Source organism: Abramis brama (genome assembly GCF_963993115.1).
Source record: "Abramis brama genome assembly, chromosome: 14".
NCBI classification, from domain to species: Eukaryota; Metazoa; Chordata; class Actinopteri; order Cypriniformes; family Leuciscidae; genus Abramis; species Abramis brama.
Genome location: NC_139976.1, coordinates 32,742,177 through 32,765,028, shown reverse-complemented (window position 1 = coordinate 32,765,028; position 22,852 = coordinate 32,742,177). Strand labels below are relative to the sequence as shown.

The following is a 22,852-nucleotide window of genomic DNA, read 5'->3' as shown; positions in this document are numbered from 1 at the left end:
ATGTGCACATGGAAAGACCCTTTCTCTTTATAACCGTGCAAAGAGGAACGCGAGTAACCATGGAAACACATACACTGTGTTGTCATCCTTAACTTAGCTAGAACAGCTACTCTCAGGAGGGAGTAACCATGGAAACCACACACACACACACACACACACACACACACACACACACACTATATCTACGTATATGAAGTAGCTTAAATTTCTTACATACTTTTTTTCTGTCCCTTTAAATATTTTAATGCAAAGCTTTAAGGCATGCTTACCAGCAAAACCAGTAGAGAGTCTTGTGATAATAAACAATTCAAATATTGTTCTCTATTGCTCTATTCGAGTTTGACAAGGTCTTGTATTTCTAAAACAATATGACAAGCTGATTTGTATGCATGTCAGCCTGGCAAAATAATTTGCAAGCCTGACTTAATTTAATTATCAAAATGTACAATGGATATTGGCTCTGGTTCTTCCCCTGTTAAACCAAATGCAACAATGTGTTTTATTAGAAAATTGCATATTGTTTATTTTGCTGCGTGATAGTACTTGAATCGTTACTAAATCACTGATCTTTCGTGTGTTTGCATCCTTGTTATTGACACTGGTAGAAACTGGTAGCATGAAATAGTGAGATATATACCAGCAACGGAAAGAGGTGAGTCAGAATCTCAGTGTCTCATCTGCATCTCTTAAGTGCGAATGCTAGGCCATTTCCTCAGATTTGAAGAGAGTCACCAGGATGAGAAACAAACACAACCACAAAGCCATTATGTTGTCATGTTGAAGTACAATCTTCAGCATCTTATTATTTAGCTTTTTGCCTCTGAGGCAAATGCAAAAACAAGTTATCCCCATCTCTCATTCTGTTTGCCCCCCCCCCCCCCCCCTCTCTTTCAATGGTTTTCTGTGAAGCAGCTGTTGCTTTACAAGATCTGATTAAATATATTTTGCTGCTGGTTCTGTTTCAGTTGTTTTTTTTTTTTAACTGATTGTATTGCTGAGATTTTTCCCTTTCTTTTGAAGTTTTGCAAGATATATGATGGGAACCAGGAATGGGCAACAATAATTTAAGAATTGGCTCTCTTTCAATTCATGAGTATGGAATAGAATTTACTTTGGCACATGATGTTGAAGTGGAATATCTTGAATGTTTTCAAAAGAATTTCATTCTACATGGCACAGCTGATTGGTGGTTGTTGCATCAGCGTCCAATGAGCTGTGGCTCAACATTCAAACAAATACCGGGGTGTTGCTGGTAGCAGTATGCAGCATGCTTTCAGAAACCCTACATCTTCCCCAGCTCCACCTGTATAGATCTGCTACGGGGGTTAATTCATGTATGTTACATGTGCAGAAGCAGCATTACATCTTACATGCTCACAGCAATTTCTGTGAATGGTTTGTCAGTAGCAGGTCTATATATATACCAGCACATCCTAAATGCAGAGAAAAGCAAGGAGAGAGATCAGGGGAGAAGGAGATAGGGGAAAAATAATGACACATGTATATATCAAGGTGAGACCAAGCAAAAATGGTTTAGCAGTGCTGAGACATTCCCTGGTGATCTCCGAGTTTACTGATCTCTTCAGAGTGTCTAGTCATAAACTACAAGGAGCAAGCTTCTTAGAGAGGTGTGCTGTGAGTCATATGAGAAGCACATGCATCACACAAAAAGTAGAATGTAACGATGTGTTAGTGACTTAAGGAGCTTAATCTATTCACAGATGATGATAACATTTCCATTATAAAAAGATAATATGATGAAGCTATCATTTGGATGTGAGTCATGAAGATATTGTAAATGGCAATTAGTTTTTTGCTTTTTATTCTTCTACATTTACTATGCCAACTCTGTTGGTGGTGTTTCAGTAAACACACAACATCAATACAACAGGGAACATTAGTCTGACATTAATCTGATATTTGCTATACCTCATCACTGTGTCTGCTGAGATACAGAGATCCATTCAGTATGTATAAAAAGTTGGTTCACTCCAAAATAGAAATACTGTCATCATTTACTTTACATTCCAAACTTCTATGACTTAATTTTGCTGAGCACAAAGGGATTTTTTTATCCTTTGTATTGCATCAAATATTTTTTACATTTATGCATTTGGCAGATGCTATATCTATATCTATATCTATATCTATATCTATATACACTCACTGGCCACTTTATTAGGTACAGCTGTTCAACTGCTTGTTAGGTCAAATATCTAATCAGCCAATCACATGGCAGCAACTCAATGCAGACATGGGCAAGACGATCTGCTGAAGTTCAAACTGAGCATCAGAATGGGGAAGAAATGTGATTTAAGTGACTTTGAACGTGGGGTGGTTGTTGGAGTTTTTCAGAAACTGCCGATCTACTGGGATTTTCAGACAAATCCATCTCTAGGGTTCACAGAGAATGGTCCGAAAAAGAGAAAATATCCAGTGAGTGGCGGTTCTGTGGGAAAAAATGCCTTGTTAATACCAGAGGTCAGAGGAGAATGGCCAGACTGGTTCGAGCTGATAGAAAGGCAACAGTAACTCAAATAACCACTCGTTACATCCGAGGTCTGCAGAAGAACATCTCTGAATGCACAACACATCGAACCTTGAAGCAGATAGACTACAGCAGCAGAAGACCACCGGTGCCAGGAAACTGAGGCTACAATTCACACAGGCTCACCAAAATGGGGCGAAATTGGAAATGGAAAAATGCCTGGTCTGATGAGTCTCTATTTCTGTTGTGACATTCAAATGGTAGGGTCAGAATTTGGTATAAACAACATGAAAGCATGGCTCTATCCTGCCTTGTATCAATGGTTCTGGCTGGTGCTGGTGGTGTAATGTGTGATATTTTCTAGGTACACTTTGGGCCCCTTAGTACCAATTAACTATCGTTAAAAACGCCACAGCCTACCTGAGCTCAAATCTTCTCAGACTGGTTTCTTGAACATGACATTGAGTTCACTATACTCAAATGGCCTGTCACCAGATCTCAAGTCAATAGAGCACCTTTGGGATGTGGTGGAACAGGAGATTTACATCATGGATATATGTATGGCCATATAGACATTTAACATTCCTCAATCACATATGTAAATTCCATCCACTTGATAGAGTGAAAAATTTATGTAGGTCAGGCTACTAATATCGTAGCACAGGAGTTGTACCACATCTGTATGATCTTGAGGGAAGGGAAAGAGAGAAATACACACACAAACAGAGTAAGGCAGTGTGTATACTTTGCTGTAGACCTGCGATCTGAAGCCTCATTAACTCCTGTATGTATGGAAAAGAAAGTCCTATTCAAAGACAGCCAGCCACAAAGCTTGCTCTTTGATTTTGGCATCTGGACTCATTAAGGGCATTAGCAGCTAAAATTTAGAGAGCAACACATTATCTGTCTCTCTAGTTTATTGTTGCATTAAGTGCAGAGAGTCGCTTGTTGCCATAGAAACCCATGCGCATTGAATTTTAGTGGTGAAATCCCCAGGGGAGATCGTTTCACCCTTTGGTTTTTGGCAGTGTCCCTTTGCTCATAGTTGGTATGGCACTGAATGTGACTTCATTAATTCCAGCTTTTTTTTGATGGAAGTATTTGTTCAGAGTTCAAGGATGTTTAAGCAAGATAAAGCCAGATATTTTACATCTTCTTAGATGCTGAATGGGAAATGTATCTTAAAATAGGCGTGTGCTTTCTTACTCAACCTTTTGAGAATCACTGTATCCAAGTGAGACGTTTGGATTATTCTTTTTGAAAGAAAAGTCTTTTGGAGGAAATGGCCATTTATAGTTCCTATAGTCATTATTTACTCAGCAGTGATGATGGTACAGTGTTTTGCGATGATTTACTTCCTTCCAAAGCCTTTTCAAAAGATGATCGTTCAGGACTGACCATTGCTTATAATGATCACAAGCTGTAGGATTGTCTGAATCTCTGGCTATGAATAAATGTCTTACTGCTATTATAATAACAGTTTGCTCTCTGCCAGACACGTCTCTAATGCCCCAAACAAGGATGACATGACTAACCTTTTAAAGTCAAACTAATAGGCATCACCATTGTCAAGTTTTAACAAGCTAGTTATTTTTTTCCTTTCAAAACAGAAAAATGTTTGTAGCACCACTATTTGTTGCACCACTGTAATAGACCCAAAACCCGAAATGAGCTGAGAAAAAGCATTCTAATATGCTGATTTTTGGAAAGTCTCTTCGCATCCTTATAGCAATCACTCAGTAAAGTGGTCTAAATGAATTTACAGTATATGTATACATATCATCTGAGGAAGGCATAGGACAATAAAATGTTTGTCCAATCATTGCATTTGTAACCCCTTCACCCGGGTCCTACTCGCCCTGCTCTGTGTGGGCCTTGAACCCGGGTCTCCGGCGTGAGAGTCAGGCATTCTAACAAGGAGGCTAAAGACGGCAACCTCTAGCGTCTGTCACTAGAGTGCCTATTGAGATCAGAGGAGTGAGGTTTACTCGCACAGCGACTACTAGCTGGCCTCTGTTACACTCACCCCCCTATACCTCACTCCCATCCGGGTCACGGCACCAATGTAACCCCTCCACCTAGGTCCTACTCGCCCCGCTCTGTGCGGGCCTCGAACCCGGGTCTCTGGCGTGAGGAGGCTAAAGACTAGGCTTGGGTATCGAGTATCGAGTATCGATTGGAACCGGGACTAGCTTTGCGATTTTCCCGGAATCGTTCAAAAGTTTAAATTTCGATTCCTAGTTTCGATTCACAGTCCGCCGACCGGAAGAAGAAACCGCTGTCTAAGTTACCAATTTGATCATTTCTAGCCCTATTCTGAACTGAAGTAACTACCTAATCGATTTCAAACTGCCAAATGTTAACTCGCTGAACACTGACAGCTGTAGCCTACTTCCCCACATTAGTTAAACATTTGTAAACTGTAACGTAAACACGGCATGGTAAATGCGTGTATTTCTAGCACAGGTGTAAGCGTATATGGATTGTTATGCTAAACTGCGAACCGATACATTTTATAAGACGCTGTGTGAGTTTCCTTATTAACTCACAGCGTCTCATAAAATGTATTCAGAGCAAACAACCCTGACGTTAAACCTTAAAAACCTACTTATATGATGTTTTCTTTTTCTTCGGTATCTTGCAAGTCGCAACCATATTCTTTCGTCCTCTGCTCGTCCGTTTGAAAACTGTGCGCGATGCCGGCGAACGTAAAACACATGTGTAAACAACCTTATTTAGCCTATTTTACCTGATAGCCCATTTTAGCTGTGAAAATAGCAATTGATGGAGAAGGTCAGACTATTTCCTTCAGAAAGACCTTTGGTTAGCTAGCTCATTTAAAATGTCCTAAAATTTTGTTTAAAATAGATTTGATATTTATATTGTAGTTGAAAACAGCCCTGTGAGAAATTCATAGTAAAGTTCATAAAAAGTAAAAAGTTCATATAATTAAAATTGATCTAAACTTTTTTTGACCCTGACTCTTAAAAGAATCGGAATCGAGAATCGTTAAGAACCGGAATCGAAACAAGGAATCGGAAACGGAATCGGAATCGTTCAAATTCAAACGATACCCAACCCTACTAAAGACTGCAGCCTGGTGTACTCGTACAGCGACTACTAGCTGGCCTCCGTTACACATTGTCTCATCATTGCATTAGGTCCGAAAGCAATGATACGATATCCTACCTGCCTATCAACAACCTCCGTGCAACTGCTCACGCAGACATCACATCATCAGCACGTTTCATGCTATGCAGAGTTAGACAGACGTCAGTCACTGAGCACCGAAACAGCAGCCGCCATTTACAGTTCCTCTTGAACCAAAACAACGAGCTTATGCTGCGTTCATGCCATAACTACTGTAATTTGGAAGAGGTGGAAACCTGTGATGTTATACTCGGAGTGGTTCGTGACTCAATGGCAACACTATCAATGCTGAAATGAATCTGCAGCAGTCAGGTAGTACAGGTCAGTGCTCTTTAAGTTCATTATTATTGTAATGTTATGTGCTTAGAGACATGAGTTAGTTTAATGCCGTCTGTGTGTGTGTGTGTGTTTTGAAGGAGGCGTGGTTTTAGAGGCGCTCTGAAGGGATGGTGGGATCTCATGCTTATAAAGCTAGTTCGCTTTCCTTATGTTGTGAATGTAAGAAATGTGTGTAGTTGAATGTTACGCTGCCTTCAAGAGAATGTCAGGTGGAGTTCATTGCCGACCGATCAGGTGAAAGGGAACATTAAGCAACGGGATGTTGTCAGCAGAGTGTGAAGAGAGGATTCTAAGAGAAAATAACAGAAACTGTGATTTAAAACTATACAGAAGGTCTAGAAAGACATTGGTTTTGTTCGAACTTGAACAGTCTTTTATTATATTTTTGAGGTTTCTTCGTGGATATGGCGATGACGTGGACTGAGCTCATCACCGCCTGAAGCAAGATGGCGAACCACCCACCAAAGGATTTCAGCGGATTCACTGCTTAATTTTAACCGGACGGAGGAAAAAACTGTGTTGAATGACAGAGTGAACTGACGTTGAACTCTCTTCTCTTCTCAATCGACAGTTGTCTGTTCGTTCCATTCAACATGATGTCTCTCATTGCCGCTCATTACCAACGTCAAAGAGTATAGAAGTACCAAGAGGCGAAACTCAATAGAACGTTCCATTGCAACAAACTCACCCATGCGCAGAGCTGCAGCTCCGCCATCTTGGACTGAACGCAACACAGCTGTCATAGAATTGAACGATACCGGTTCAAATTCAAAAGCGGTTAAATTAACTAAAAAGTAGTTTCTAGTTTTTAATATCTCTAGAGCAGACATATCCCATGTCTCCCGGAAGATCCGGGAGTCTCCCGCATATTGATAGCGGCTCCCTGATGCCCGCAAATTAGCTAAAATCACCCGGAATCTAAAGCGAGCGAGCAAGAGCGCGCAGCTCCAAACCGTGTAACGTTAGAGCACACGGCAGAAAGGGTGAGGAAGCGAAATATCAACATATCAACCTAAAATGTGGAACACAATTTGTTCAGATTTTTTGCTTTCATTTTCATGCAGTTCTAGAGTAAAATATATTTTGTAATATATATATTTATATAAAATATAAATAATTATATTTTAAATTTGTACATTTTAATAAACTCAAACTTGCATAACTTTTTTCTGTTTCACTTTCATAATTTATTTCACTTCAACAATAATCTGACAAATTAAAACAAGACCAACCATAGGTCTAAATTCCAAAGCATTCTTGAATTACAACCATTTAAGTTTGGATAGTGATTTTCATGTTTATGCGAAAAAAAGGTGACACTAGTTAAAGGGTTAATTTAGTGATAACAATGAATTAATAAAGCGGTCATTTGCCAGGTTAGGTTCATATCTCTGAAAGTATGCGATTTAAAAAGCCCATTTCGAGTCTTGACAATTTCGACCAAATACATAACATTAGCAAACTGTTACTGCGGTTATGGGATAGCTTACATTAACGTTACAGCACCTGTTATCGTTGACGTTAGATCACTTTAAAGTTAATAAAAACCTTTTCTACTTTACCTCTCTGGATCTTTGGGGAATCTATGAAATGCTAGTTGATTGTTTGTACACTGGTAGTTGATGGCAGAACACTGTTTTCTTTGTTTCCAATTATTTCCAGACATAATGTTAATGCTGTACAGTAGTTGTGCTAACGGTAAAGCCGTTGGTTCAGTCCAAAATGGCGGCCGCGCTACCGAAGCGCCACCTAGTGGCTGTTGTCAAAACTGCAACGGAGTTTCGCCTCTTGTTACTTCTATACTCTTTGCCAACGTGGAGTACTGGGGCCAGTGGCATAAACAGCCATTATGTTAAGACTGTGTCTTAAGAACTAGTATGATCAACTAGAAGTTAGTTAGGGGTAATCAGTCTTACTATTCGGCGTCAAATTAGACCAATCTATGTTTTTATGTTACTGACTTTAAAAAGTTATTAACAGTCTTAAAGAATAAAATTGGATGACTAACTTGTAAGACTAGTCTTAACAGTTTATGCAACTGGCCACTGGTCTATGTTTACCTTTGTATGACTCACCTGGGTGTTCATTCAGCTGCGGTGTCCTGAGCTACACATACTGTAATTTAAATGTAAAGGATTTAAACTGTATTATGATGCAGTTCCTAATAAAACCGCCAGCCAAATGGCAAGTGGTGAGGACATTCCAAAATTAATCAGAAAGTAGCACAAATAAGAATGTGGGCACAAAATACTACATTCTTCTGACTTGTGAATCTTGTAACGTCTTGTGACCTTGAATTCCCAGAGTGCCCACCTTGGTGCTTGTCAGTGTTGGGATGTCTGAACAGCTATCAGTGTGTCATGTAGTAATGTAAGAGGGCTGTTATCTGGAAGACAAAGTGGAAGTATGTAATAGTCCTCAACCCCACTGTGCAATTTAGGAGTGACTGTGCAGATTCATCTCCTCTAAACCAGCCTTTAAAGGCTTTCACACTTTTTATATCGTTGACAAAGAAATGCATTATATGTGATAGCTGTGAATATCATCTGTTACCACATTGAGTATTAAAGGTGGCAACAGTCTAGGTGGTTTGGTTGTTGAATGCAGTTGTCACTCTCGTTTATAACTGAACTTTGTGAGAACAGAACTACATTTAGTACTCTAATAGAAGAATGATAGCCATATTCTGCTGAATACAAAATCTATTCTCATTCCCAAGGCATCGAACTCACCCATCCGCGCTCATCTGCTCATCTGCGCTCATCTGAGTAAACTTTGAAAGCTGTGCGAATGCGGAATGCGGAAAATTAACTATACCCGGACCTTGAACCAGGAATGTAATTGCTTTCAGGTCAATACACAGACACAGAAAGGCATGGGAATTTTATCATTATGAAATCAAATATTGGGTTATAATTTTATCATTATGACATATATGTTGGGGTATCATTTTATTATACTATTGTCTAAAATTATACTATTTTTGAGCACCTAACCAGACCCTGTAGGAAGCGACGACAGGAGACAGTGTATTTTCAGCAGGATTCTTTATTGAGAACATGTTGGGCGCTGCAATCATCAAGTCCGACTAAGGGAGCTGTACATTGTATTTTATAGGCATTCAGTGGCCAGTCCTTAAAGGTTTTGACCTAACACACAGCCTTAGAAGTGACCACTAAAATTCCACTCTGATTTGCTGTTCAGCTTAATGAAAGAGTCAGTGCACGAGAATAATAGCAAAACAGCAAGCAATTTCAAAATCATCATGAAAGGAGTGGAATAAAGTATTTAGCAGGATTGATATTCAAAACGGTAAGCATGCGCTGCTTTGTTTACGGTTTGTGTATCTGCAGCCTGCAGCATCAGTTTCCCTTTGAATGACGAATATATCTGCAGAAAACACAGTTGTCTCATTCCCACGCTGGCGCAGAACATGCATACTAGTTGACAGTAGGCTGTAGTTCTCTCGGTGTGTTAAGATCAGAGACTGACAGAAACCCCTGACTGGAAATATATTTAATCTAATCAGTAAACCGATGCCATTGTGTTCACCTTGAATGCCCAATACATTGTAGTTCACCTGAGTTTTTCATGTGATGTTATGTCAGGACGTAGAATCAACAGATCTTTAAAACATCAAACAGATTCTTAAATTTGTAATCCCACAACCCCTTACCCTAAACCTAACCATTTGACAATATAAAACACAATTGGCAGATACAACTACAGTCAGGACTTATTAAAAAATGACAAATATTCCAAGCTATTCCTTTGTGTGAGGAACAGACCCAAAAGTGATCCCCGTCTTCATCTCAAATCAAAAACACCTTAAAAAATGTCTTCCTGAAGAAGCTTTACATCAGCTTTGATTGAAAGTAAATATATAAAAATAGATTCTATGCATGCAAAGAATTAAATGAGGCTTGAGCCGATGCATAAGGCAAGCAATTTAAAGTCGATTCATAGTTTCTTAGTCGATATAGGGGTAACTTTAGCATCTTAAAAAGTAATGATAATGGTGCTTAACCATGCTTCAGTTTTTCACACATTGGGAGTGAGAATGTGTTGGAATATAGCCATACTTGTTGGTCTTCAGCTGGCTCCAGATACCCAAGTCTTTTTACATGCTGAAAGACGAACTGATTTGGACACAGACTACTGAACCAAACAATGAGGCATCACAGCTTGAGGGTGAACCAAGGATATTTGTCATTTGCCATGGTGCGGTTTATCTTAAGAGAAAGATCTGTACAAATGAATATTTTTTGTTTCACATTATTGCAAGAACAGAATGACTGGAGACATTCATAAATTACCTGTTTTTATGTGCAAAAAACAATTTTATAATAAAAATTAAATAAAATGTATATACAAGTTTGATAATATTTAAACTCTTGACTGATGTCAACAACTTTCTGCTACATTCTTCATTAGCAAGGCAAGGCAAGTTTATTTATATAGCACATTTCATACACTATGGCATTTCAAAGTGCTTTACAGAAAGGAAGCATGGAAAATTAAAACAGCTATAAAAGAAATGAAAAGAGATATATGATACAGTTATAAAATCAATTAAAAGAGTAAAAAGATGATACACTTCTCATCTGGCAAAACACTGGTGTATCATAATATTCACAACTCCCAGTTTTACTCTGAGATTTTCCCATGGTGATTACACTGTGTCTCTGGTGTTCTTTTGGCACGCCTAAGAAATATATTGGACGTCTCCAATGGACCCAATTTTCCCCTAAAATCGGACAGGAGGAGCTCTAGGACTGACTCACAGGGTAACCTCAGGTTCACTGCCCCATCAGTCCGCACTGTATGCTGCTAATGTTTCTGATTATGGAGTCACCCACTATCAGAGTCCTGTGCTCGGCTGCGCTCTGAGCTGAGTCCCGCTGTCTACTCGGCCTTGAGCGCCAGTTAGCATCAGTGTTAGCTACTGGCTGATTCGGTCTGTGTTCGATCACATTCATCTTGTTTGGGGATTCCTCATCTACCTTTATTAATACTTCAAATCTGTTCTCAAGATGTATAGGTGGTGGTAGGAAACAAGTGTTTGCAATCCTTGTCATAGCCATATCTGGGGTTGAGGATGCTACTGCGGCAATATGTGATGCTCATGACAAACTGATGTCTCGAGTGCCTTTGGGTCTCGCTCTCTGTTTGTGCCATCGATTAGTGTGTTGATTGGCTTGTTTCTCTACACTCAGTATGGCCTGTCGAGGAGCACTAGATTCATGGGACTCTGAGGGCTTGCGTCCATGACGAAGCTCTGTTTTGTGTTCCGTCTGGTTTGGTAGTACCGTAAGTAACTTTGTTTCAAGAACTGCAATCCTTGTAAAAGTCTGTGGCAGTTTGTGCAGCAAGTAGATTCTAGAAGAGGCATTTTCTTTCGTATCTTTTTGAATGTAGGCAGCTGTTTTTTTTCCCTTCTCCGGAATGTAAGCTGATGGCGGTGGGAGGCTGGTCGGATAGGAAAACCGTTTTTTTTGTAGTAATCTTCCAGTCACAAAAGTTTCTAGTTTTAACGTTGATGCCAAGCTATGTTGATTTAGCACTGTGCTGATTTGCTGAAGTTAAAATTAGGAGATAAAATATAAAAGCGATAGAGCAAAGTGCGGAGCAAAAGCGTCCAAACAGTAGCTAAGCAGGAAGCAGTATCAGATAGATCCAGTGATCCTCCTTTAATTCTTGTCCACCGTTCGTTGTGGAGACGACTTGCAAGATGTAAAGTAGCTCTTCACCGGGATGATGATATGCATTACTGTGACAGAGTGCTTGATTGTAACCACACGTTTCCTAATGAATATAAGGAGTGGTCACAGTCTAGAGTGGCTGCTTCACAGTGTGAAAATGACATGGAAATTCTGAACTAGACCCCACGTCTTGCTCTCGCGTTTGCTCTTCTTCTCTCTCTCCACTCCTCTTGAGATGTTAGTGGAAGAAGACTTTGAGTCTGATTAGGGTCATGTACCCTGATCATAACCCTCCGGCTGATGTGATTTGTGTGATTGGAAGAAGTGAGAGAGTTTTTTTTTAGAAGAGAACATATGTGTTATTTAAAATAACTTGTAAAACCTCTTGGTTTCACACCACTTAGCTTTGCCTTTTTTGTGGAGCATGCCTGGGCTGTATCAAACAAAGAATGTGTGTTGTGTGGTGGCCACTCCTGCCACTGTAATAACAGTGAAGTTAAGCATTCAACTAAACCATGTTGTGACAGATTAATGACTTGGCGCCTTTACACAAGTTTATTTTTGTCTACCTTTAGAATTATTATTTCAGCATGTTAAGATTATTTAATTATAAATAATGTTCTAATTTACAAAATTATTAGAGATGTCATAATTTCTGGCATTTGTAATTATGACAATTTAAAATGACTAGTTAGCCTAGTAACTTGTTTTTCTGCTCATGTTGAGATCATTTTGATTATTAGTCGTTGTTTTGTTAGTGGATTCGTATAGGAAAATATAAAAATCTCTATGCCTCATGTGCTATATTTTTGACTGTAAAAACAATAGCCTGTTCGTATGATTAAATAGTTGATCTTACCTTTTTATATTTACATTCAGTTTGGCTCAACTGATTAGATATTTTGGTAACACTTTACAGTAGGGTCTCATTTGTTAACATTAGTTAATGTATTTACTAACAATGAGCAATACATTAGTTAAAGGATTTATTCATCTTTAACATTAGTTAAACTTCATAAACGTCTTTTTTCTTTTACAAAGCACTGCTGAGCAAATAATGACAGAATTTGCATTTAGGGTGGTTAGAGCTGGTTGGTTTGATAAATGGCTTAACTCTTCATTGAAGATTTTTTTTTATTTATTTTTATTTTTTTTATATCATTATGAAAATGGATGGAAAAAACACTCCCAGAACTGAGGCGGCTAAAAAAGTATGTGGTCACTGTTGCGCCCTGTTGGTTTTTAGCAATCCCATAGATCACTGTTTCCAAATTAAAGCTTATTCCTTACAAAAATATACAATGGTAACCTTAGTTTTAGCCACAATACCATAATCACCAGAGTTATTGTTACTTCTGGAAATCTCTAATAATTTGACAATTAATAGAGTTTTTGGTAACATTACATAATATGGTTTTATTAGTCTACATAACAATGAACAATAATATGTACGTATAGTATAGCTGTTTGTGAATGTAAAAAGTTTGCAAAATTTCACAGTTTTACAAATTTCAAATTCAGATACGGTAATGGACGTTTGATATTCAACACACGCTGTTAGCAGTAGACGCAATGAAGATTATGAGAAAATGTAAGTGTTTTTTGACCTTGAATGCATTTTGGAGACATTTAAAACGAAACGAAAGTGCACGAAAAATGAAGGTATTGTCTTCCAAAAGAAAGAGGCGATTTGGAACTGCCTGAAAGTAATTCCAGTCTTACCTCCTGCATAAATCCACATAGGTTTTGTAACAAATTAGCATAATACCCACCTATGGCCTTCATTGGCTGCCCGCAAAAAACATCTACTTTACCCCTCCCTTAAACACTTTAGTTGTAGCTGAGACTGGACGAGTTTGGTTGAGAAGACACTTTTTTTCTGCGCTGTAAAGGAATCCACTTTGCATGCCTTCCAAAGGATGAGGACTCTCGGTGGAATTGATACGCCAAAACCAACGCCATCGTTGCTGTTCGTATCACAGTGTATCAAGCGCTGAGGAAGCCTCTGGAGCTGAAATTCAGATACGGTAATGGACGTTTGATATTCAACACACGCTGTTAGCAGTAGACGCAATGAAGATTATGAGAAAATGTAAGTGTTTTTTGACCTTAAATGCATTTTGGAGACATTTAAAACAAAACTAGAAACATTATAGAGGCACTTTAATGTACTGTGAACTAACATAAACATGAGCATTTTTATCTACTCGCGTTAACATATCTCAATAAATGCTGTAAAAATATATTGTGCATTGTTAGTTCATGTTAGTGAATTAATTAACTAATGTTAACAAATGAGAGCTCATTGTAAAATGTTAAAATGTAAGTTTTTAATGACAATGGGCCACATTCACCAACCGTTCTTACGAAGAAATGTGTTCTTAAACCCCACTTACGCACTTTATACGAAGATTCTGACATTCACTAATGTTTTCTTATCTTGGATTTGTTCTTAGCTAAGAACAAAATCTTTGACACTCAAGAGCACTCTTACACACATTTGAGTGTTGACTGTTTGCTCCAAATAATTGGTTACTGAATTTATTTAATTCTAAAGTCGTTCACAATGATAGTATTTTACTGTAATGTACAGTATTTCTGATCATTAAAAAAAAAAAAAAAAAATCATAGTATGCAAATAAACACTAACACTGCAATTTACGTCAACAATCAAGCTGATTAAATCAAATATTATGCCTTGTTTGGCATTTACCTGTTGCAGTAGAATTTCTATTTCAGAATTTGTTTTTCGTTTGGTCTGTGCATCTTTTGGACATCCTCCAACTTGCACACGGCCCTGAAGAGTCATGTCCTTACATTGGAATTTGCGGGGCGTTTTCTTATGCTAATTAGGAACAACTGGCACGCGCTTTCAATTACGAAGACGTGGGATTCATCAATCCTAAGAACACAAGTGCGAACAATTCTGTTGTTTAAAAACATGTCATGAATCCAACGTAGATTTTTCTTGGGAAGTTTATTAAGTACAAAGTTAAGAAAATTCTCAGGAAGATATTGATGAATTCCCATAGTTTTATTGTGGTTACAATGGTTAACATATTATATTGACAGGGTAAGTCATCACAGTAGATGTTTAATTGCCAGCTTTATTCATACTGCATGTCAACTTATGCTATTTCTGGAGGAACGCATCCTTATGACATTACACTGATGTGTTCATTAAAACACGCCACATTCACATGCAGCTAATCAAGTCAGCTGCCTTTGGTCAGGAAGCGAGCTGGTGAAAGGGGATGTTGTCCACGATCTGCTTCTTCTCCCTCACGGTTTGTGAAGAACACCTCTCCAACATCCTGCCAACCTGCACTTAACTGTTCACAGGGCTCGTAGCTCATGTTGTGAGGCCTGTGTTATATCAGTTCCCTCCTTGTAAATCAGGGGGAGGGCAGGCAGAGTGCGTCCCCCCGCTAGGCTGTGCTGTGTAAACATGTCAAAAGCCTGATCGAAAGGAACTACAGTAACAAAGATGCTCAACACTGAGTGAGATGGAATCTCAAGCACTGCTTTTATTGATCGTCTCAGTCACGGGTGCCTGTTGGGTATGGCAGGGAATGACGGCTGCTATACCTTGGCTGCCTAGTCAGGTCAATGCAAAGTAATGTTTTTTTTTGCAGGATTAAAGGGATAGTTCACCCAAAAATGAAAATTAGCCCATGATTTACTCACCCTCAAGTCATCCTAGGTGTATATGACATTCTTCTTTCAGACGAATACAATCGGAGTTATATAAAAAAATGTCCTGGCTCTTCCAAGCTTTATAATGGCAGTGATCGGCTGTTATATTTTTTGAAGTCCATCAAAGTGCATCCATCCATTATAAAAGTGCTCCACACGGCTCTGGGGGGTTAATAAAGGCCTTCTGAAGTGAAGTGATGCGTTCGTGTAAGAAAAATATCTAAAATAAATATCTATTTAAAATGGAGGGTGAGTAAATCATGGGCTAATTTTAATTTTTGGGTGAACTATCTCTTTTACAGAATGATATTACTACGGGTAACAGATAATTTAGAATTGTTTAATAATAGAGAAAAGAAATTAAATTCAAGTGATCTGGTTGTTATATTTGTGTCACGAGTTCAACGTGATTTTGCAGCGTTGAGTATTGTAGCCAATCACAGGCATTTCTGTTGAAAATAATGACCAATCAAAGGTGTTTAAGTTAACAGTTGGGAGAATCTGCTCAGTATCGCTCAAAACGCTGAATGGGTTTATATTTAGCGCAAGTTTACTAAGTGCACAAATCTTCTCATTGTAACAAACAAAGCGGAGACACAATGAAAAAAGATTCATTTTGAAATTTAGTCAGATTCATTGATTAAAATGGAAGTTTTCGAACGCAATGAGTTCGCACTGAACTGACTGACAGCTTCAGTGATTTTAAAGGAAGAGCTCTACTCGTTGTGTAATTTAAGTTGCAATGTGGAGGAAAGTTTTTGTTTTTCGTGAGACTTTGCGATCTTAACTATAGATATTTACTTTACACTTCAGTTCAAAAAGTGACAAAAACTTTTTTTTATGTTATTAGTGATTTTATAATCTCTAAAAATAAATTCAAAAATAAACTTTGTTAAAAAAAACTAACTAGGGAGTGGAAATGGCTAATGAGCCAATAAGTGCTCTTCTGCCGCCATCTACTGGTTGTAGTGGTAATTCCATGAAACTTTTAGTTTTACAAATGTGGACAATTCTTGAAGGATGAGCAAGCTGGAAAAAGTTGTGTGATGTACTTGAAAGTCCTTAAAATACTTAATTCCTATAACAGTGGTCTATAACTGTGTAATTTGCTGGGTTATGATCAAAGCTATATGTGACTTGTCGTCATGTCGAGGGACTAAGATTCGATGACGTCATTAGAGTTTGCCATACCTTGGCTTTTGGTGAACTGATGGTCTCAATGTCTGACAGTACGCTTGTGGACAGCCCAGCACACGTTTGCTGGCCATCTGGTGCACATTGCACATAAAAATGGCAATAGCTGGCTGAATCAATTCACCAGCTCTAATCTGATTGGCTAACTTTACGCAACTTTAAAATGGTGTCTATACAGATTTCTGCTCATTTCTTAAGTTTTTTTTTTTGGAGCTCTGGACTGACTCGGCATTGTTTGAGCCTGCTATTGTGGTTTATAAACAAAGCATTTATTGACTTCAACAAAATCAGATATTAATATTTTGTTGGTTCTCTATCATTCGTGCATGTGTTCATAGCTTCTTTGTATAACAGCCTAGCCAAAAATTATGTCTGCACAATTTGGCATGTCTCATTGTGTTATCACAAATAAAACAATTTACTCCAAACACAGCTATGCAATACACTTACAAAATCTTTAACATATTTCTTTTAATAACATTTGAATAAATGTTTTCGAGGCCACTTTTGGCTACTACTATATCAGTGATCTTGTGGAATTATGAGGTCTCTGCTATTCCTAACTGTGTTCATGGCAGTGTATATCCTTCCGTAAAAGGGTTTTGAGCCAAGCGCATCTGTTATCCTCCTCATATCGCAAGATCTTTGGTTAAAAAAAAAAAAAGTTTCGTTCCTCAGGCTCTACCCACTTTGGTAGGTAAACTGATTGGATGACTGGTTTTTATGATGTGTGGTGATGATTATGTCTTTAGTTGCCATGGACAACACAGCTACATCTGATCAGTGTAAACGGAGTCTGACTGAGCAAACTTTAACTTGATTGCTCCGCTAAAGCCTGGGTCACAGTGTGTGTGTGATGTGAATGTGTAAAGTCTGATATGTTAATGCCATATCACACTCCTGCTCGATTGATATTTCTCAAATATATTATACATTTTTATATTTATTTATAAATGAAATCCAGATTAAAGATGATAGGAAATATTTTCACTCTTTTTATGACTGTATTATATTATTATCCAAACTGAATGTAACAAATGTGGTCTTACTTTTTTGTCATCAGTCTTTATGCTTTTCTTAGAACTGAGTGAAATACGTAAAATATGAAAATATAAAATATACACTATCATTCCAAATTTTGGCATCAGTAAGATAAAAAAAAGAAAGAAAAGAAAAGAAATTAATACTTTTTTTTTCCAGCAAAGACACCACATTGATCAAAAGCAACTGTAAATACATTTTTGATGTTACAATACATATATATTTTTGATGAATAGAAAGTTGTTCAAAAGAACAGCATTTATTTAATATAATATAATATATATATATATATATATATATATATATATATATATATATATAAAATATATATGAAAAATATATATTTATATATAATGAAAAATATATATGAATTTTTTTTTTTATATATATATATATGTATGTATGTATATATATATATATATATATATATATATATACATATATATATATATAATTATTATTATTTATTTATTTAATAAATGCTGTTCTTTTGAACTTTTCTATTCATAAAAAAATTATAAAAAAGAAAATCACAGTTTCCAAGGTTTCAGCATTACTGTTATCAACATGATAACAAGTTTCTTGGGCACCAAATGATTTCTGAAAGGTCATGTGACACTGAAGACTGGAGTAATGATGCTGAAAATTCAGCTTTGCATCACAGGAATAAATAATATTTTAAAATATATTCAAATAGAAAACAGTTATTTTAAATTGTAATTATATTTCACAATATTACTGTTTTTACTGTGTTTTGATCAAATAAATGCAGCCTTGGTGAGTAGAAGAGACATTAACAAATCATACAATGTGTGTGTGTTTGTATGTATATATTTTTCTGCTTAAAAGCACTGATGTGGCTTCTCATGCACAACCATTTGCACTCTTGTCTTCTCTGGTTCTAAGGGAACGCAGTAAGTCTTGTAACTCGATAGGGTCTTCTCTACGAGTTTCGAGACGAAGCTCAGAAATAAAGATGTCGTCCCAGCAGCTTCTGCAAAACTGACGCAGAAGATGTGGTTGACCTCAGACGATTTAATTCCACCTCCCCTGACTCTCTTGCTCAGAGCAACTTGAAGCCTTTGGAGATAGCTAGATGCTTTCTCTCCATCATTCTGAAATGTGTTCATGAATTTTGAGAACAACTCATCACCATCATCGATTGCATCATAAGCTGCCTCAAGCACATTATGGTAAGCTCTGGGAGAAGCACGAGGCATAAAAGACTTGACAGGAGGTAAGAGACTCTCCATAATTCTCCTTACTCTTTGTAAGTCAGACACATAAGGGTCATCAAAGAGTAATTCAACATTACAACGTATCGTAATCAGATTCATTATTGGGCTGGGGAATTCTCCCCGAGAAAGGGCAGAGCCTAACTACAGCCGTGGATGGAATTGCTGCAGCGACTTCACTCTTAACTATATGCTCCTCAATAACTTTCTGCACCTCAGCAGGATTGAGCTGAACGTGACTCATGGTACCTGACAATCGTTTTTCAGACCTTGGTAAGTCATCTTGATCAAGTGTTGGCTCACTGAGAATGGAACAAGGACTCTGGACATTCCTCTTGGATGCATTCTGCTCTTTAATGGAATTGAGCTCATCAAGCGCAGGCTCATCTGCATCCGTCTCATCTGGAATTAAGGAGCTTGAGATCTGAGAGAGTTTTTCTCGTAGCAGAGTGTTGAAGGATTTTTCACTTTGCTTAGCAATGGTTTTCAGGGTGGATAAGGAAGAGGTTGTGGCACCTCACAAGAGTACACTGCTCAGGGCTCTTATCTGGTAAGTTAAGCTTGGGTCGTCTTTATCTGTGTAGCTAAGGAGTAGCAAGGGACTTATTGATTCAATAGCTGATCCAAAGTTGTACTCTACAATGGTGTGATCATGATACTTGGACTCAGGCTCATTAATGGGAAGGACTCTTGAGATGGAACCATGAAGATCAAGGACCTCTTCATCCTCAAGAGTGTTAATTGGTCCACTGACTAGAAGAGAATTTAAAATTGTGACACTTTCCTTCTGTACTATTTCCATGTTCTCAATGTCAATTTACTTGCCACACTAATAAACTGATTTGAATGTCTCTTTCGTCTATTTTTTCTTTTTGGACGTAAAGTATAAATAAAGCTATTAATTACACCTCCTGGCTGTGCTCACCACTTTTTATGTAGCACCTGTATCAAATAATATTATTGGACTCGTTGCTAATATCAACAATAGGCCAGTAGGTTCGGATATAGTGGCGTAAAAACAACAACACTAGTTGAATTCTAAAGTAAATTCTTGTATTTAATTGAATTGATTTTTAAAAGTAAAAATAAAATAAAATGATAAATCAAACAGTTCACACATTTCAAAATGTGTACTCACCAAATCCAAAGAAAATAAAACACATAAATGTCTCTCTCTCTCAATCCTCTCTGATGTTTTTAACTCTTATACAAAGTTATGCTGCTGCTCATCTCACCAGTCACGCACAGAAAATAAAATGGCTTCCCCCATACAGCGACTGACGTGGTGGGGCGGGACTTCAACATAAATCTCACGTAATTGGACAATCACTAAAGGTCCCGTTCTTCGTGATCCCATGTTTCAAACTTTAGTTAGTGTGTAATGTTGTTGTTGGAGTATAAATAATATCTGTAAAATTATAAAGCTCAAAGTTCAATGCCAAGCGAGATATTTTATTTAACAGAAGTCGCCTACATCGAACGGCCCGTTTGGACTACATCCCTCTACTTCCTTCTTTAATGACGTCACTAGAACCGTTTTTTGACTAACCTCCGCCCACAGGAATGCTCCCTCAACTCTACCGAAATTCGTTTATGTACTTGCGCACTTCTTATAACTTACTGTGTGTACTCAGCTCTTACGGTGATTTTCTGAAGTAAAACTGACACTTCATCTTTTGTGTGATGTACAATAAATTGTATTAAACTCATCAGTATATGTTTGATCATCATTCAGACAGCAGACTTGTAGGCTATTAATAAATAATGGATACATACAAGCAGATGACAAATACGTTATAATAACCGTAATTAAACTACTAAACTATACCTGTTCCATCTCTATACAGCACTCTGACTCTGTAGGCATTATTGTCCGACTCGAAATGAACACCATTACTGAGAGTTTCTGGTATAATCATCATTCCGTGAGATGAAATTGTCCTGACAGACTGAGCGCAAGCTCATGAAGCTCCGCCCCCTGGGTCGTCCAGCAGCAGCTTATTTGCATTTAAAGGGCACACACTAAAACAGCTCGTTTTTCTGTGCCCCAAAAAATGACAATTTAAACATGCTGTAAAAAATGACCTGTTGGGTATTTTGAGCTGAAACTTCACATACACACTCTGGGGACATCAGAGACTTATTTTACATCTTGTGAAAAGGGGCATAATACGGGACCTTTAAGATGACAATCATCACACTGAAATGCATTTCACTTTGATTTTATACTTTTTCTTACACTCTTTACTAATTTCTGGTTAGTTTATTGTTTTAATAGACTGTTTAATTAATTGTTTTTTATAATTAATTTGTTAAATCATACAGGGTTACACATAGCCATGATAAACACGCTTGTATTGTATGAATACTGTCCAATCCATCTGCCATTTTGACAAAGATGTCTCACAGAAACAAAACCGTAAATATTTCTGGGTCACATCATTCAATAGAAATATAAATTGCTTCGGTTATGTGTTTGTCATTTTGGAACAATATTCCAGTAAGTAGACTGGACCGCCCTTGGAAAAGTAAGCATTACCAGACAAATTGCTGTCACCATTTCAGTCTGTATCTCATTAGTTGTACATGAACCGTGTTTTATAAAACAAGTAATTTAGACACTGAAACGTCATCATATTAGCAGCATGCAATATGTATGAGCAACTTTAAAGTCTATGAAGTCTCACTGGTGTTCAGACAGAAAGAAAGAGGTGCTGTCGACTCAATATTTTTTTTATAGAAATGTTAATCTCTCTCTGAGTCCAGACAAATTTAAAACATTAAAGGGAAAAACACTTATGTATGGAAATTGTTCTCAAAGTGAGAAGAATCGCTGAGAGGGAGAGCATATAAGAGTGTGAAAGATATCCAATGTTCTGAAAAAAAAAAGACCATCAAACGACATCAGAGCAGAACGATTTAGAGAAACAGAGTGCGAACAAAACCACTGGAAATATGTAAGTTTGTACAGTAGATTTCAGAATATTAAAGGCAACATTAATCAAACTCTATAGTATTTTGTTGAAAATTGGTAGATAAAATGACATGGTATTGCGTTGGGTCACAACTTAAAACTTAAAATCTGATTCCTGAAGCAAAACCAGAACTCTGTCTGCAAACTACAACTTTTGGAATCTTCATGTCATAAGTACACAAATCACATACTTGAGTAAAAAAACAGATACCCTAATGAAATATTACTCGAGTAAAGGATTAAGTACTCCTTTTCAATTTTACCTGAGTAAAAGTACAAAGTACTTGATTTTTAATGTACTTAAGTATTAAAGATATATAATGCAATAGACACAGATAGAGCTTGAATAGGTTACAGGGTTACAGCTCAGTCTGACATCATTATGAATTATTGTGAATTGTCAAGTAGCCAGCACTAGTCAGTAAGTAAGATTATTTAGACACTTAATATACAAGTAAGAAAATAGATGTCACATAGGGTAAAATGTGTTAACATTTTAAGAAGAACATTAAGCAATCACACTAGTTTTACATCATTTAAAACTGCTACGGCAGCGGTGAAGATGCATGGACATTCATTTGCATTATTGTAATGTTATGTTTGATGTTTGCATGTGGATTTTCCTACACGCTCAAAATGTCACATATTGACTTGGTTTGCACTGCTGCTCCTCCGACCTCTCTAATCAAGCTAATCAAGGCATCAAAATCATCTTCCTGTTATTGACCCGGCCCCTACTGCCTTTTAAGTTTGCTTCTATAATTTCATTGCCCATTTCACTTTTCATCTCCCAACTACTTAGTACTGGTTTTGTTCCTTGGGACGTAAAAACTGTGGCTGTCACCCCTGTTTTAAAATAACATAGTGTCTATTTACACTAAGTACAAATAGCCTGCCTTGTTGGCAGAGGTTATTTACACTTACTCTGCCCACTGATGTCTAGTTGGGCCAGACAAAATTACGGAAGATGCTAGATTGTCAAATGTAGCAATATTGCAGGGGTTTAAATCCGCCTTTTTCTGAACTCGCTCTA

At 37.5% G+C, this 22,852-nt stretch overlaps 1 protein-coding gene across 3 annotated transcripts in view; it reads left to right on the top strand.

The window, feature by feature from the left end:
• Positions 1-22,852, top strand: part of LOC311096507 (cGMP-dependent protein kinase 1-like) — a gene marked incomplete at its 3' end in the record, with an annotated part of 154,287 nt that overhangs the window by 63,993 nt on the left and 67,442 nt on the right. The window lies entirely within an intron of this gene.